The sequence below is a fragment of the Xyrauchen texanus genome, chromosome 45, assembly GCF_025860055.1.
Source record: "Xyrauchen texanus isolate HMW12.3.18 chromosome 45, RBS_HiC_50CHRs, whole genome shotgun sequence".
NCBI classification, from domain to species: domain Eukaryota; kingdom Metazoa; phylum Chordata; class Actinopteri; order Cypriniformes; family Catostomidae; genus Xyrauchen; species Xyrauchen texanus.
In genome coordinates, this window is record NC_068320.1 from 27,939,659 (window position 1) to 27,955,645 (window position 15,987).

Consider the following 15,987-nt stretch of genomic DNA (forward strand, 5'->3'; position numbering starts at 1 on the left):
CTAACACATTTTACCCCTCACAGATGTGAACTGTAGGGGCGCTCTAACACATTATACCCCTCACAGATGTGAACTGTAGGGGGCTCTAACGCATTATACCCCTCACAGATGTGAACTGTAGGGGCGCTCTAACACATTATATCCCTCACAGATGTGAACTGTAGGGGGCTCTAACACATTATATCCCTCACAGATGTGAACTGTAGGGGGCTCTAACACATTATACCCCTCACAGATGTGAACTGTAGGGGGCTCTAACTCATTTTACCCCTCACAGATATGAACTGTACAGGGCTCTAACACATTATATCCCTCACAGATGTGAACTGTAGGGGGCTCTAACGCATTTTACCCCTCACAGATGTGAACTGTAGGGGCGCTCTAACTCATTTTACCCCTCACAGATATGAACTGTACTGGGCTCTAACACATTATATCCCTCACAGATGTGAACTGTAGGGGGCGCTCTAACACATTATACCCCTCACAGATGTGAACTGTACGGGGCGCTCTAACACATTATATCCCTCACAGATGTGAACTGTAGGGGGCGCTCTAACACATTATACCCCTCACAGATGTGAACTGTAGGGGGCGCTCTAACTCATTTTACCCCTCACAGATGTGAACTGTAGGGGGCGCTCTAACGCATTTTACCCCTCACAGATGTGCTCGTCCATAGACATTCAGTCTAATGTTCAGTTCAAGCAACACCCTCATTATTTCATTGAATATCTCGGCCTCTGAGTGGACTACAAGCTCAATCTAGGTGTCATTAGAAAGCTGAGATCCTCCCCTTTGTGATGATATAAACAGTTTATCATCAATAGTCAAAAACACATTTATCTGATGATTTTTTTAGCACGCTTTTCCTGCTGGATGGCATATTTTGTTCTGGACATCTAAGATATCATATTAGATTATTCACACAAACTCACAGACAAGTAAACAATGGCTCATATTTGGAGAACTCTGTAATGTAAAAGCAGATATAAAGTTTTTAGGTATTTCAGGTTTACAGCAGCAGTTATTATAAAAGAGACGTTTGTTTTTGATGACTTCTGATGAAAATCTTTTGAACTGTGTTATTAGTGCAAGAAAATAGACTATACAGTCACATTCCTGAGAATGAGAGCTTTCATTTGATATATGACTTGTCCATTTATGTGCAATGTGAAGAACTTTTATTTTTATTTTGTATATAAATATATCTACCTTATGACCTCTAGGGGCGCTATTTTGCGCCGCGAATGTTTTAAAGCCTTATTTTGGTATTTTAAGTGACATAAATGCAATGATTTCTGAACAGTTCCGATTCTACGATACGTCACATGCCTGATTGTCGGGGACTTTAACGCTTTAAGCGTAAACTCATAGCCCCTTTTGGACCGTCCGATTTCATCGAGAACTGCGAGATGTAGAAATGTAAAACTGAAGGACGTGCATGGATAGAGATAACTGAATGAATATGAAGACGCCACATCTAGCAAAGGTCATTATCTGAGCTTGATCTGAATACCTGAAGATCACCTTCACTATCAGACGCGTCGCCTGGGGAATTCCTCGTGTTCATTAAGGCCAAAACCGCAGGAGCCTATTTAAATCAATGAGCACGGCGCCGGGGATCGACTCTAATCAGCATGCAGGACTGCACTTTTTTCCCAGCTGAGGAAACGGTTCTGGTAATTAGGCTGTGAGCTGTCTCCACAGGAAAACTGTCATTAGAATGACAACGAGGAAATGCTTTGCCTAATTATAGGATCTAAAACAGCTCCTGACTGCATCACCAAACCCCAAACCACACGGATCGTTAGGAAGAATATCTGAATTCACTTTGAATGAATCGCTTGATGTTTGTTTCTTTAAAACTGACTTTCACTCACTGGTCATATGAGGGCTGAGGTCATTGAAGATGCTGCTTAACAACAGGATGTTGCCTTGGTAGGCAGCTGCCTATTTAGGCAGTGAGACAGGTCACCAGGTTTTAAAATGGAGCTACACAAAGACGGCAGAATAAGTTAATGTATGAGTGAATCTACTCCAGAGTTGACATTGTTCTCGCTCTCTGATTGGCCGTCTCAGGTGTCCATTTGAGTGTCATTGAGGGTTCCAGCGGCCATATTGGATTGATGGCTTGTCACGAAATGGAAGTTGACTTGAGGAACACCTGTGAAATGAGCAGCTGTCTCGCTCGCTCGGCACATTTATACTGAGACAGGAACGAGAAAGAGTGGGACTGAATAATTAGGGGGGAACCGAGTGTGACTGCTGTGTGCATTTCCCTTTTTGATTTGTAACTTGTAGCACCTAATAAACATAATAAAAGCAATAAAAATATTCGAGACCACATAGATCAAAACATGTGTGTCCACATATGGGGACAGCGGGACTAAGTTGTGATTTTTAAATAACTCTACGCTATAGAAAGTTTGAATTTTATTTAATTAAATTGTTCATTATGTGGGCAGGAGTGTTGATTATATGTCTGTAACATGAATAATGTGGCAGTGGTGGCTCAGTGGTTGAGGCTCAGGGTTACTGACCAGAAGGTCGGGGGTTCAAGCCCCAGCACCACCAAGATGCCACTGTTGGGCCCTTGAGTAAGGCACTTAACTCCGGGGGGATTGTCCCTGTAATAAGTGCTCTGTATAATACATTGGTACTCAGAAGGTTGCTGGTTTGATCCCCACAGTCACCACCATTGTGTCCTTGAGTAAGACACTTAACTCCAGGTTGTTCCAGGGGGATTGTCCCTGTAATAAGTGCTCTGTATAAGACATTGGTACTCAGAAGGTTGCTGGTTGGATCCCCACAGTCACCACCATTGTGTCCTTGAGTAAGACACTTAACTCCAGGTTGCTCCGGGGGGATTGTCCCTGTAATAAGTGCTCTGTAAGTCACTTTGGATAAAAGCATCTGCCAAATGCATAAATGTAAATATAAATTATCATAATTAATTCAGATTGACATCATCCAATCACAGTCAACCATGTTCAAATAAAATGATTCATTATAAATGGTGAATCTGTGCACTGATGATTGTCGTCGCGAGTGTGAGTGTGAGTGTGAGTGTGAGTGTGAGTGTGCGCGCACTCTCACTTCACCAAAAGCTCATGGAGTATTTATAACGTGGAAAATGAAGTTAACAGTTGCAGCGGATCTACAATCACTGGAAACACATGCACTCTCTCACACACACACACACACATACACATACACATACACTATACACACACACTCACACACATGCACACATGCACACACTCACACACACACACACATACACTATACACACACACTCACACACATGCACACATGCACTCTCTCACACTCACACACACACACACACATACACTATACACACACACTCACACACATACACTATACACACACTCACACACACACATACACTATACACACACACTCACACACATACACTATACACACACTCACACACATGCACACATGCACTCTCTCACACTCACACACACACACACACATACACTATACACACACACTCACACACATACACTATACACACACTCACACACACACATACACTATACACACACACTCACACACATACACTATACACACACTCACACACACACATACACTATACACACACACTCGCACACACACATACACATACACTATACACACACACTCACACACATACACACACACACTCTCACACACATACACACTCGCACACACACATACACTATACACACACACTCGCACACACACATACACTATACACACACACTCACACACATACACACACACACTCTCACACACATACACACTCGCACACACACATACACTATACACACACACTCGCACACACACATACACTATACACACACACTCACACACATGCACACACACACACACACTCGCACACACACATACACATACACTATACACACTCACACACTCACACACACACATACACTATACACACACACTCGCACACACACACACACTCGCACACACACATACACATACACTATACACACACACTCACACACATGCACACACTCGCACACACACATACACATACACTATACACACACACTCACACACATGCACACACACACACACACACACACACACACACTCGCACACACACATACACATACACTATACACACTCACACACTCACACACACACATACACATACACTATACACACACACTCGCACACACACACACACTCGCACACACACATACACATACACTATACACACACACTCACACACATGCACACACACACACACACACACACACACACTGCACACACACATACACATACACATACACTATACACACTCACACACACACACACACACACACATGCCGCACACATCGGGGGCTGTTAACAATAGATTTGGGGTTTCAGTCCTTGGCACGGTCCAGCTACATGCCGACTGTAAGATGTTCTGCTAGAGTTTTGTGTATGTATGTGGTCATACATGTGTGTGTGTTTGTGTATGAAGGAAGAATAGCTCGTAGAAAGCTGAACATTGAAAGTCAGCAGCTTTACAGTGAGTGAGAGAGAGAGAGAGAGAGAGAGAGAGAGAGAGAGAGCAGTGGATGATAAATGACTGTAGGTGGTGCCATCTCTGTCCTGGAGTCAAGGGCTGAATGTGTGCGTGCGTGTGTGTTTGTGTGTGTGCGTGCGTGCGTGCGTGTATGTGCGTGTGTGTGTGTGTGTGTGTGTGTGTGATTGATCAGTTTCTCACCCACACTTATCATAACACTTCTGAAGACATGGATTAAACCACTGGAGTCTTATGGATTACTTTTATGCTGCTTTTATGTGCTTTTTGGTGCTTCATTCATTCACATGCATTATATGAACCTACAGAGCTGAAATATTCTTCTAAACATCTTCATTTGTGTTCAGCAGAAGAAAGAGAGTCACACATTTTAATTTTTTATGTTAAATTATAAACATTTTATTGTATGTTGAAAATAACATAATCTTAATGTTAAATAAATGATTAACGAATGTAATTAACATTTAATTTTTTCTGCTCAACAAATTCAAAATTAAGTCTATATTTCCTCTTTGTTCAATCCAAGTCATAAACTCGTTAATCCCTTAAAATAACTCGCTATATTTCACGTTTATTTCTATTTTTGTAAGACGTTTAGTAAAAGTACTTGAACTTAATGAACATAATTGAAAGTCAGTAACTGCATTAGTATTACAAAGAATTTAAAATGGAATTGACACTACTTTTTGACTAAAAGTAATTGGATTACTGTTGGTAATTACTTTGTAATCAGATTACACCCAACTCTGAAGTAGATCAAGTTATTTTGCATTTATATAATTCAGTTTTGTGTCAAAATGTATCATCGTCCGTCTGATAATTGAATGTAGTTGAAGGTTGTTCGAGGTATTTTTCTAGCATGACCGTTAACATTGAGGTTGTTCTGGTGTGCAGTACACGTGCTAAATACTCTATTATAACTGCAGATACTTTACATCAGTGTAATATCACAGCACGAGTCTCTTTATATTATTCACGTCTCTCTCAGTAATGTAAGATTGTGTGAGACATTGAAACTAAGATGTTTTTTCTCGTTAAGTCGATGATCGTGAAGTCTCCTGCTGTGTTCCTCATCAGTTATGATCTCATGCATTCACACACACACACACACATGATCACGCTGTAAGTGTCCTTGAGATGACTCAGTCAACAGTTCATTTGATCCTCGTGAAAACAGACTTTTCATTTAGATATCATGACTGCGAGTGAATCTCATGAAACCTGTCAAGAACACATCTTGGTATTTCAAGAAAATAAAGGTTTTCATTGTGACAATGAGCCCAAACATAAAATTATTCTTCATTTTCTTTAAGCAGAATATAATTTCTTAATTGTCTTAATTAAAGAGCACATTTACAGTGTACAAAACAGATTTAAATGTTTTTACCCGTGTTGTGCTGTTGGTCTGTTTTGTGCTGTTCTGTTGGTCTGTTTTGTGCTGTTCTGTTGGTCTGTTTTGTGCTGTTCTGTTGGTCTGTTTTGTGCTGTGCTGTTGGTCTGTTTTGTGCTGTTCTGTTGGTCTGTTTTGTGCTGTGTTCTGTTGGTCTGTTTTGTGCTGTTCTGTTGGTCTGTTTTGTGCTGTTCTGTTGGTCTGTTTTGTGCTGTGTGCTGTTGGTCTGTTTTGTGCTGTTCTGTTGGTCTGTTTTGTGCTGTTCTGTTGGTCTGTTTTGTGCTGTTCTGTTGGTCTGTTTTGTGCTGTTCTGTTGGTCTGTTTTGTGCTGTGTTCTGTTGGTCTGTTTTGTGCTGTGTGCTGTTGGTCTGTTTTGTGCTGTGTTCTGTTGGTCTGTTTTGTGCTGTTCTGTTGGTCTGTTTTGTGCTGTGTTCTGTTGGTCTGTTTTGTGCTGTTCTGTTGGTCTGTTTTGTGCTGTTCTGTTGGTCTGTTTTGTGCTGTGTTCTGTTGGTCTGTTTTGTGCTGTTCTGTTTTGTGCTGTGTTCTGTTGGTCTGTTTTGTGCTGTGTTCTGTTGGTCTGTTTTGTGCTGTTCTGTTGGTCTGTTTTGTGCTGTGTTCTGTTGGTCTGTTTTGTGCTGTTCTGTTGGTCTGTTTTGAGCTGTTCTGTTGGTCTGTTTTGTGCTGTTGGTATGTTTTGTGCTGTTCTGTTGGTCTGTTTTGAGCTGTTCTGTTGGTCTGTTTTGTGCTGTGCTGTTGGTCTGTTTTGTGCTGTTGGTCTGTTTTGTGCTGTTCTGTTGGTCTGTTTTGTGCTGTTCTGTTGGTCTGTTTTGTGCTGTGTTCTGTTGGTCTGTTTTGTGCTGTTCTGTTGGTCTGTTTTGAGCTGTTCTGTTGGTCTGTTTTGTGCTGTTGGTCTGTTTTGTGCTGTTCTGTTGGTCTGTTTTGAGCTGTTCTGTTGGTCTGTTTTGTGCTGTGCTGTTGGTCTGTTTTGTGCTGTTGGTCTGTTTTGTGCTGTTCTGTTGGTCTGTTTTGTGCTGTTCTGTTGGTCTGTTTTGTGCTGTGCTGTTGGTCTGTTTTGTGCTGTGCTGTTGGTCTGTTTTGTGCTGTGCTGTTGGTCTGTTTTGTGCTGTTGGTCTGTTTTGTGCTGTGCTGTTGGTCTGTTTTGTGCTGTTCTGTTGGTCTGTTTTGTGCTGTTCTGTTGGTCTGTTTTGTGCTGTGCTGTTGGTCTGTTTTGTGCTGTTGGTCTGTTTTGTGCTGTTCTGTTGGTCTGTTTTGTGCTGTGCTGTTGGTCTGTTTTGTGCTGTTGGTCTGTTTTGTGCTGTTGGTCTGTTTTGTGCTGTTCTGTTGGTCTGTTTTGTGCTGTGCTGTTGGTCTGTTTTGTGCTGTTGGTCTGTTTTGTGCTGTTCTGTTGGTCTGTTTTGTGCTGTGCTGTTGGTCTGTTTTGTGCTGTTCTGTTGGTCTGTTTTGTGCTGTTGGTCTGTTTTGTGCTGTGCTGTTGGTCTGTTTTGTGCTGTTGGTCTGTTTTGTGCTGTGCTGTTGGTCTGTTTTGTGCTGTGCTGTTGGTCTGTTTTGTGCTGTGTTCTTTTGGTCTGTTTTGGGCTGTTGGTCTGTTTTGTGCTGTGTTCTGTTGGTCTGTTTTGTGCTGTGTGCTGTTGGTCTGTTTTGTGCTGTGCTGTTGGTCTGTTTTGTGCTGTTGGTCTGTTTTGTGCTGTGTTCTGTTGGTCTGTTTTGTGCTGTGTTCTGTTGGTCTGTTTTGTGCTGTTCTGTTGGTCTGTTTTGAGCTGTTCTGTTGGTCTGTTTTGTGCTGTTCTGTTGGTCTGTTTTGTGCTGTGCTGTTGGTCTGTTTTGTGCTGTTCTGTTGGTCTGTTTTGTGCTGTTCTGTTGGTCTGTTTTGTGCTGTGCTGTTGGTCTGTTTTGTGCTGTGCTGTTGGTCTGTTTTGTGCTGTGCTGTTGGTCTGTTTTGTGCTGTTGGTCTGTTTTGTGCTGTGCTGTTGGTCTGTTTTGTGCTGTGCTGTTGGTCTGTTTTGTGCTGTTGGTCTGTTTTGTGCTGTGCTGTTGGTCTGTTTTGTGCTGTTGGTCTGTTTTGTGCTGTTGGTCTGTTTTGTGCTGTTCTGTTGGTCTGTTTTGTGCTGTGCTGTTGGTCTGTTTTGTGCTGTTCTGTTGGTCTGTTTTGTGCTGTTGGTCTGTTTTGTGCTGTTCTGTTGGTCTGTTTTGTGCTGTGCTGTTGGTCTGTTTTGTGCTGTTGGTCTGTTTTGTGCTGTTCTGTTGGTCTGTTTTGTGCTGTGCTGTTGGTCTGTTTTGTGCTGTTCTGTTGGTCTGTTTTGTGCTGTTGGTCTGTTTTGTGCTGTGCTGTTGGTCTGTTTTGTGCTGTTGGTCTGTTTTGTGCTGTGCTGTTGGTCTGTTTTGTGCTGTGCTGTTGGTCTGTTTTGTGCTGTGTTCTTTTGGTCTGTTTTGGGCTGTTGGTCTGTTTTGTGCTGTTGGTCTGTTTTGTGCTGTGTTCTGTTGGTCTGTTTTGTGCTGTGTGCTGTTGGTCTGTTTTGAGCTGTGCTGTTGGTCTGTTTTGTGCTGTGTTCTGTTGGTCTGTTTTGTGCTGTGTTCTGTTGGTCTGTTTTGTGCTGTTCTGTTGGTCTGTTTTGAGCTGTTCTGTTGGTCTGTTTTGTGCTGTTGGTCTGTTTTGTGCTGTTCTGTTGGTCTGTTTTGAGCTGTTCTGTTGGTCTGTTTTGTGCTGTGCTGCTGGTCTGTTTTGTGCTGTTGGTCTGTTTTGTGCTGTTCTGTTGGTCTGTTTTGTGCTGTTCTGTTGGTCTGTTTTGTCCTGTGCTGTTGGTCTGTTTTGTGCTGTGCTGTTGGTCTGTTTTGTGCTGTTGGTCTGTTTTGTGCTGTGCTGTTGGTCTGTTTTGTGCTGTGTTCTTTTGGTCTGTTTTGGGCTGTTGGTCTGTTTTGTGCTGTTGGTCTGTTTTGTGCTGTGTTCTGTTGGTCTGTTTTGTGCTGTTGGTCTGTTTTGTGCTGTTCTGTTGGTCTGTTTTGTGCTGTTCTGTTGGTCTGTTTTGTGCTGTGTGCTGTTGGTCTGTTTTGTGCTGTGCTGTTGGTCTGTTTTGTGCTGTTGGTCTGTTTTGTGCTGTGTTCTGTTGGTCTGTTTTGTGCTGTGTTCTGTTGGTCTGTTTTGTGCTGTTCTGTTGGTCTGTTTTGTGTTGTGTTGTTGGTCTGTTTTGTGCTGTTCTGTTGGTCTGTTTTGTGCTGTTGGTCTGTTTTGTGCTGTGCTGTTGGTCTGTTTTGTGCTGTTGGTCTGTTTTGTGCTGTGCTGTTGGTCTGTTTTGTGCTGTGCTGTTGGTCTGTTTTGTGCTGTTGGTCTGTTTTGTGCTGTGTTCTGTTGGTCTGTTTTGTGCTGTTCTGTTGGTCTGTTTTGTGCTGTGCTGTTGGTCTGTTTTGTGCTGTTCTGTTGGTCTGTTTTGTGCTGTTGGTCTGTTTTGTGCTGTGCTGTTGGTCTGTTTTGTGCTGTTGGTCTGTTTTGTGCTGTGCTGTTGGTCTGTTTTGTGCTGTGCTGTTGGTCTGTTTTGTGCTGTGTTCTTTTGGTCTGTTTTGGGCTGTTGGTCTGTTTTGTGCTGTTGGTCTGTTTTGTGCTGTGTTCTGTTGGTCTGTTTTGTGCTGTGTGCTGTTGGTCTGTTTTGTGCTGTGCTGTTGGTCTGTTTTGTGCTGTTGGTCTGTTTTGTGCTGTGTTCTGTTGGTCTGTTTTGTGCTGTGTTCTGTTGGTCTGTTTTGTGCTGTTCTGTTGGTCTGTTTTGAGCTGTTCTGTTGGTCTGTTTTGTGCTGTTCTGTTGGTCTGTTTTGTGCTGTGCTATTGGTCTGTTTTGTGCTGTTCTGTTGGTCTGTTTTGTGCTGTTCTGTTGGTCTGTTTTGTGCTGTGCTGTTGGTCTGTTTTGTGCTGTGCTGTTGGTCTGTTTTGTGCTGTGCTGTTGGTCTGTTTTGTGCTGTTGGTCTGTTTTGTGCTGTGCTGTTGGTCTGTTTTGTGCTGTGCTGTTGGTCTGTTTTGTGCTGTTGGTCTGTTTTGTGCTGTGCTGTTGGTCTGTTTTGTGCTGTTGGTCTGTTTTGTGCTGTTGGTCTGTTTTGTGCTGTTCTGTTGGTCTGTTTTGTGCTGTGCTGTTGGTCTGTTTTGTGCTGTTCTGTTGGTCTGTTTTGTGCTGTTGGTCTGTTTTGTGCTGTTCTGTTGGTCTGTTTTGTGCTGTGCTGTTGGTCTGTTTTGTGCTGTTGGTCTGTTTTGTGCTGTTCTGTTGGTCTGTTTTGTGCTGTGCTGTTGGTCTGTTTTGTGCTGTTCTGTTGGTCTGTTTTGTGCTGTTGGTCTGTTTTGTGCTGTGCTGTTGGTCTGTTTTGTGCTGTTGGTCTGTTTTGTGCTGTGCTGTTGGTCTGTTTTGTGCTGTGCTGTTGGTCTGTTTTGTGCTGTGTTCTTTTGGTCTGTTTTGGGCTGTTGGTCTGTTTTGTGCTGTTGGTCTGTTTTGTGCTGTGTTCTGTTGGTCTGTTTTGTGCTGTTGGTCTGTTTTGTGCTGTGTTCTGTTGGTCTGTTTTGTGCTGTGTTCTGTTGGTCTGTTTTGTGCTGTTCTGTTGGTCTGTTTCGAGCTGTTCTGTTGGTCTGTTTTGTGCTGTTGGTCTGTTTTGTGCTGTTCTGTTGGTCTGTTTTGAGCTGTTCTGTTGGTCTGTTTTGTGCTGTGCTGCTGGTCTGTTTTGTGCTGTTGGTCTGTTTTGTGCTGTTCTGTTGGTCTGTTTTGTGCTGTTCTGTTGGTCTGTTTTGTGCTGTGCTGTTGGTCTGTTTTGTGCTGTGCTGTTGGTCTGTTTTGTGCTGTTGGTCTGTTTTGTGCTGTGCTGTTGGTCTGTTTTGTGCTGTGCTGTTGGTTTGTTTTGTGCTGTGTTCTTTTGGTCTGTTTTGGGCTGTTGGTCTGTTTTGTGCTGTTGGTCTGTTTTGTGCTGTGTTATGTTGGTCTGTTTTGTGCTGTTGGTCTGTTTTGTGCTGTTCTGTTGGTCTGTTTTGTGCTGTTCTGTTGGTCTGTTTTGTGCTGTGTGCTGTTGGTCTGTTTTGTGCTGTGCTGTTGGTCTGTTTTGTGCTGTTGGTCTGTTTTGTGCTGTGTTCTGTTGGTCTGTTTTGTGCTGTGTTCTGTTGGTCTGTTTTGTGCTGTGTTCTGTTGGTCTGTTTTGTGCTGTTCTGTTGGTCTGTTTTGTGCTGTGTTCTGTTGGTCTGTTTTGTGCTATTGGTCTGTTTTGTGCTGTTCTGTTGGTCTGTTTTGTGCTGTGTTCTGTTGGTCTGTTTTGTGCTGTGTTCTGTTGGTCTGTTTTGTGCTGTTCTGTTGATCTGTTTTGTGCTGTGTTCTGTTGGTCTGTTTTGTGCTATTGGTCTGTTTTGTGCTGTTCTGTTGGTCTGTTTTGTGCTGTGTTCTGTTGGTCTGTTTTGTGCTGTGTTCTGTTGGTCTGTTTTGTGCTGTTCTGTTGGTCTGTTTTGTGCTGTTCTGTTGGTCTGTTTTGTGCTGTGTTCTGTTGGTCTGTTTTGTGCTGTTCTGTTGGTCTGTTTTGTGCTGTGTTCTGTTGGTCTGTTTTGTGCTGTGTTCTGTTGGTCTGTTTTGTGCTGTTCTGTTGGTCTGTTTTGTGCTGTGCTGTTGGTCTGTTTTGTGCTGTTGGTCTGTTTTGTGCTGTGTTCTGTTGGTCTGTTTTGTGCTGTGTTCTGTTGGTCTGTTTTGTGCTGTTCTGTTGGTCTGTTTTGAGCTGTTCTGTTGGTCTGTTTTGTGCTGTTCTGTTGGTCTGTTTTGTGCTGTGCTGTTGGTCTGTTTTGTGCTGTTCTGTTGGTCTGTTTTGTGCTGTTCTGTTGGTCTGTTTTGTGCTGTGCTGTTGGTCTGTTTTGTGCTGTGCTGTTGGTCTGTTTTGTGCTGTGCTGTTGGTCTGTTTTGTGCTGTTGGTCTGTTTTGTGCTGTGCTGTTGGTCTGTTTTGTGCTGTTGGTCTGTTTTGTGCTGTTGGTCTGTTTTGTGCTGTGCTGTTGGTCTGTTTTGTGCTGTTGGTCTGTTTTGTGCTGTTGGTCTGTTTTGTGCTGTTCTGTTGGTCTGTTTTGTGCTGTGCTGTTGGTCTGTTTTGTGCTGTTCTGTTGGTCTGTTTTGTGCTGTTGGTCTGTTTTGTGCTGTTCTGTTGGTCTGTTTTGTGCTGTGCTGTTGGTCTGTTTTGTGCTGTTGGTCTGTTTTGTGCTGTTCTGTTGGTCTGTTTTGTGCTGTGCTGTTGGTCTGTTTTGTGCTGTTCTGTTGGTCTGTTTTGTGCTGTTGGTCTGTTTTGTGCTGTGCTGTTGGTCTGTTTTGTGCTGTTGGTCTGTTTTGTGCTGTGCTGTTGGTCTGTTTTGTGCTGTGCTGTTGGTCTGTTTTGTGCTGTGTTCTTTTGGTCTGTTTTGGGCTGTTGGTCTGTTTTGTGCTGTTGGTCTGTTTTGTGCTGTGTTCTGTTGGTCTGTTTTGTGCTGTGTGCTGTTGGTCTGTTTTGAGCTGTGCTGTTGGTCTGTTTTGTGCTGTTGGTCTGTTTTTGTGCTGTGTTCTGTTGGTCTGTTTTGTGCTGTGTTCTGTTGGTCTGTTTTGTGCTGTTCTGTTGGTCTGTTTTGAGCTGTTCTGTTGGTCTGTTTTGTGCTGTTGGTCTGTTTTGTGCTGTTCTGTTGGTCTGTTTTGAGCTGTTCTGTTGGTCTGTTTTGTGCTGTGCTGCTGGTCTGTTTTGTGCTGTTGGTCTGTTTTGTGCTGTTCTGTTGGTCTGTTTTGTGCTGTTCTGTTGGTCTGTTTTGTCCTGTGCTGTTGGTCTGTTTTGTGCTGTGCTGTTGGTCTGTTTTGTGCTGTTGGTCTGTTTTGTGCTGTGCTGTTGGTCTGTTTTGTGCTGTGTTCTTTTGGTCTGTTTTGGGCTGTTGGTCTGTTTTGTGCTGTTGGTCTGTTTTGTGCTGTGTTCTGTTGGTCTGTTTTGTGCTGTTGGTCTGTTTTGTGCTGTTCTGTTGGTCTGTTTTGTGCTGTTCTGTTGGTCTGTTTTGTGCTGTGTGCTGTTGGTCTGTTTTTGTGCTGTGCTGTTGGTCTGTTTTGTGCTGTTGGTCTGTTTTGTGCTGTGTTCCGTTGGTCTGTTTTGTGCTGTGTTCTGTTGGTCTGTTTTGTGCTGTTCTGTTGGTCTGTTTTGTGTTGTGTTGTTGGTCTGTTTTGTGCTGTTCTGTTGGTCTGTTTTGTGCTGTTGGTCTGTTTTGTGCTGTGCTGTTGGTCTGTTTTGTGCTGTTGGTCTGTTTTGTGCTGTGCTGTTGGTCTGTTTTGTGCTGTGCTGTTGGTCTGTTTTGTGCTGTTGGTCTGTTTTGTGCTGTGTTCTGTTGGTCTGTTTTGTGCTGTTCTGTTGGTCTGTTTTGTGCTGTGCTGTTGGTCTGTTTTGTGCTGTTCTGTTGGTCTGTTTTGTGCTGTTGGTCTGTTTTGTGCTGTGCTGTTGGTCTGTTTTGTGCTGTTGGTCTGTTTTGTGCTGTGCTGTTGGTCTGTTTTGTGCTGTGCTGTTGGTCTGTTTTGTGCTGTGTTCTTTTGGTCTGTTTTGGGCTGTTGGTCTGTTTTGTGCTGTTGGTCTGTTTTGTGCTGTGTTCTGTTGGTCTGTTTTGTGCTGTGTGCTGTTGGTCTGTTTTGTGCTGTGCTGTTGGTCTGTTTTGTGCTGTTGGTCTGTTTTGTGCTGTGTTCTGTTGGTCTGTTTTGTGCTGTGTTCTGTTGGTCTGTTTTGTGCTGTTCTGTTGGTCTGTTTTGAGCTGTTCTGTTGGTCTGTTTTGTGCTGTTCTGTTGGTCTGTTTTGTGCTGTGCTATTGGTCTGTTTTGTGCTGTTCTGTTGGTCTGTTTTGTGCTGTTCTGTTGGTCTGTTTTGTGCTGTGCTGTTGGTCTGTTTTGTGCTGTGCTGTTGGTCTGTTTTGTGCTGTGCTGTTGGTCTGTTTTGTGCTGTTGGTCTGTTTTGTGCTGTGCTGTTGGTCTGTTTTGTGCTGTGCTGTTGGTCTGTTTTGTGCTGTTGGTCTGTTTTGTGCTGTGCTGTTGGTCTGTTTTGTGCTGTTGGTCTGTTTTGTGCTGTTGGTCTGTTTTGTGCTGTTCTGTTGGTCTGTTTTGTGCTGTGCTGTTGGTCTGTTTTGTGCTGTTCTGTTGGTCTGTTTTGTGCTGTTGGTCTGTTTTGTGCTGTTCTGTTGGTCTGTTTTGTGCTGTGCTGTTGGTCTGTTTTGTGCTGTTGGTCTGTTTTGTGCTGTTGGTCTGTTTTGTGCTGTGCTGTTGGTCTGTTTTGTGCTGTTCTGTTGGTCTGTTTTGTGCTGTTGGTCTGTTTTGTGCTGTGCTGTTGGTCTGTTTTGTGCTGTTGGTCTGTTTTGTGCTGTGCTGTTGGTCTGTTTTGTGCTGTGCTGTTGGTCTGTTTTGTGCTGTGTTCTTTTGGTCTGTTTTGGGCTGTTGGTCTGTTTTGTGCTGTTGGTCTGTTTTGTGCTGTGTTCTGTTGGTCTGTTTTGTGCTGTGTGCTGTTGGTCTGTTTTGTGCTGTGCTGTTGGTCTGTTTTGTGCTGTTGGTCTGTTTTGTGCTGTGTTCTGTTGGTCTGTTTTGTGCTGTGTTCTGTTGGTCTGTTTTGTGCTGTTCTGTTGGTCTGTTTTGAGCTGTTCTGTTGGTCTGTTTTGTGCTGTTGGTCTGTTTTGTGCTGTTCTGTTGGTCTGTTTTGAGCTGTTCTGTTGGTCTGTTTTGTGCTGTGCTGCTGGTCTGTTTTGTGCTGTTGGTCTGTTTTGTGCTGTTCTGTTGGTCTGTTTTGTGCTGTTCTGTTGGTCTGTTTTGTGCTGTGCTGTTGGTCTGTTTTGTGCTGTGCTGTTGGTCTGTTTTGTGCTGTTGGTCTGTTTTGTGCTGTGCTGTTGGTCTGTTTTGTGCTGTGCTGTTGGTTTGTTTTGTGCTGTGTTCTTTTGGTCTGTTTTGGGCTGTTGGTCTGTTTTGTGCTGTTGGTCTGTTTTGTGCTGTGTTATGTTGGTCTGTTTTGTGCTGTTGGTCTGTTTTGTGCTGTTCTGTTGGTCTGTTTTGTGCTGTTCTGTTGGTCTGTTTTGTGCTGTGTGCTGTTGGTCTGTTTTGTGCTGTGCTGTTGGTCTGTTTTGTGCTGTTGGTCTGTTTTGTGCTGTGTTCTGTTGGTCTGTTTTGTGCTGTGTTCTGTTGGTCTGTTTTGTGCTGTGTTCTGTTGGTCTGTTTTGTGCTGTTCTGTTGGTCTGTTTTGTGCTGTGTTCTGTTGGTCTGTTTTGTGCTATTGGTCTGTTTTGTGCTGTTCTGTTGGTCTGTTTTGTGCTGTGTTCTGTTGGTCTGTTTTGTGCTGTGTTCTGTTGGTCTGTTTTGTGCTGTTCTGTTGGTCTGTTTTGTGCTGTGTTCTGTTGGTCTGTTTTGTGCTATTGGTCTGTTTTGTGCTGTTCTGTTGGTCTGTTTTGTGCTGTGTTCTGTTGGTCTGTTTTGTGCTGTGTTCTGTTGGTCTGTTTTGTGCTGTTCTGTTGGTCTGTTTTGTGCTGTTCTGTTGGTCTGTTTTGTGCTGTGTTCTGTTGGTCTGTTTTGTGCTGTTCTGTTGGTCTGTTTTGTGCTGTGTTCTGTTGGTCTGTTTTGTGCTGTGTTCTGTTGGTCTGTTTTGTGCTGTTCTGTTGGTCTGTTTTGTGCTGTGTTCTGTTGGTCTGTTTTGTGCTGTGTTCTGTTGGTCTGTTTTGTGCTGTGCTGTTGGTCTGTTTTGTGCTGTTGGTCTGTTTTGTGCTGTGTTCTGTTGGTCTGTTTTGTGCTGTGTTCTGTTGGTCTGTTTTGTGCTGTTCTGTTGGTCTGTTTTGTGCTGTGTTCTGTTGGTCTGTTTTGTGCTGTGTTCTGTTGGTCTGTTTTGTGCTGTTCTGTTGGTCTGTTTTGTGCTGTGTTCTGTTGGTCTGTTTTGTGCTATTGGTCTGTTTTGTGCTGTTCTGTTGGTCTGTTTTGTGCTGTGTTCTGTTGGTCTGTTTTGTGCTGTTCTGTTGGTCTGTTTTGTGCTGTGTTCTGTTGGTCTGTTTTGTGCTATTGGTCTGTT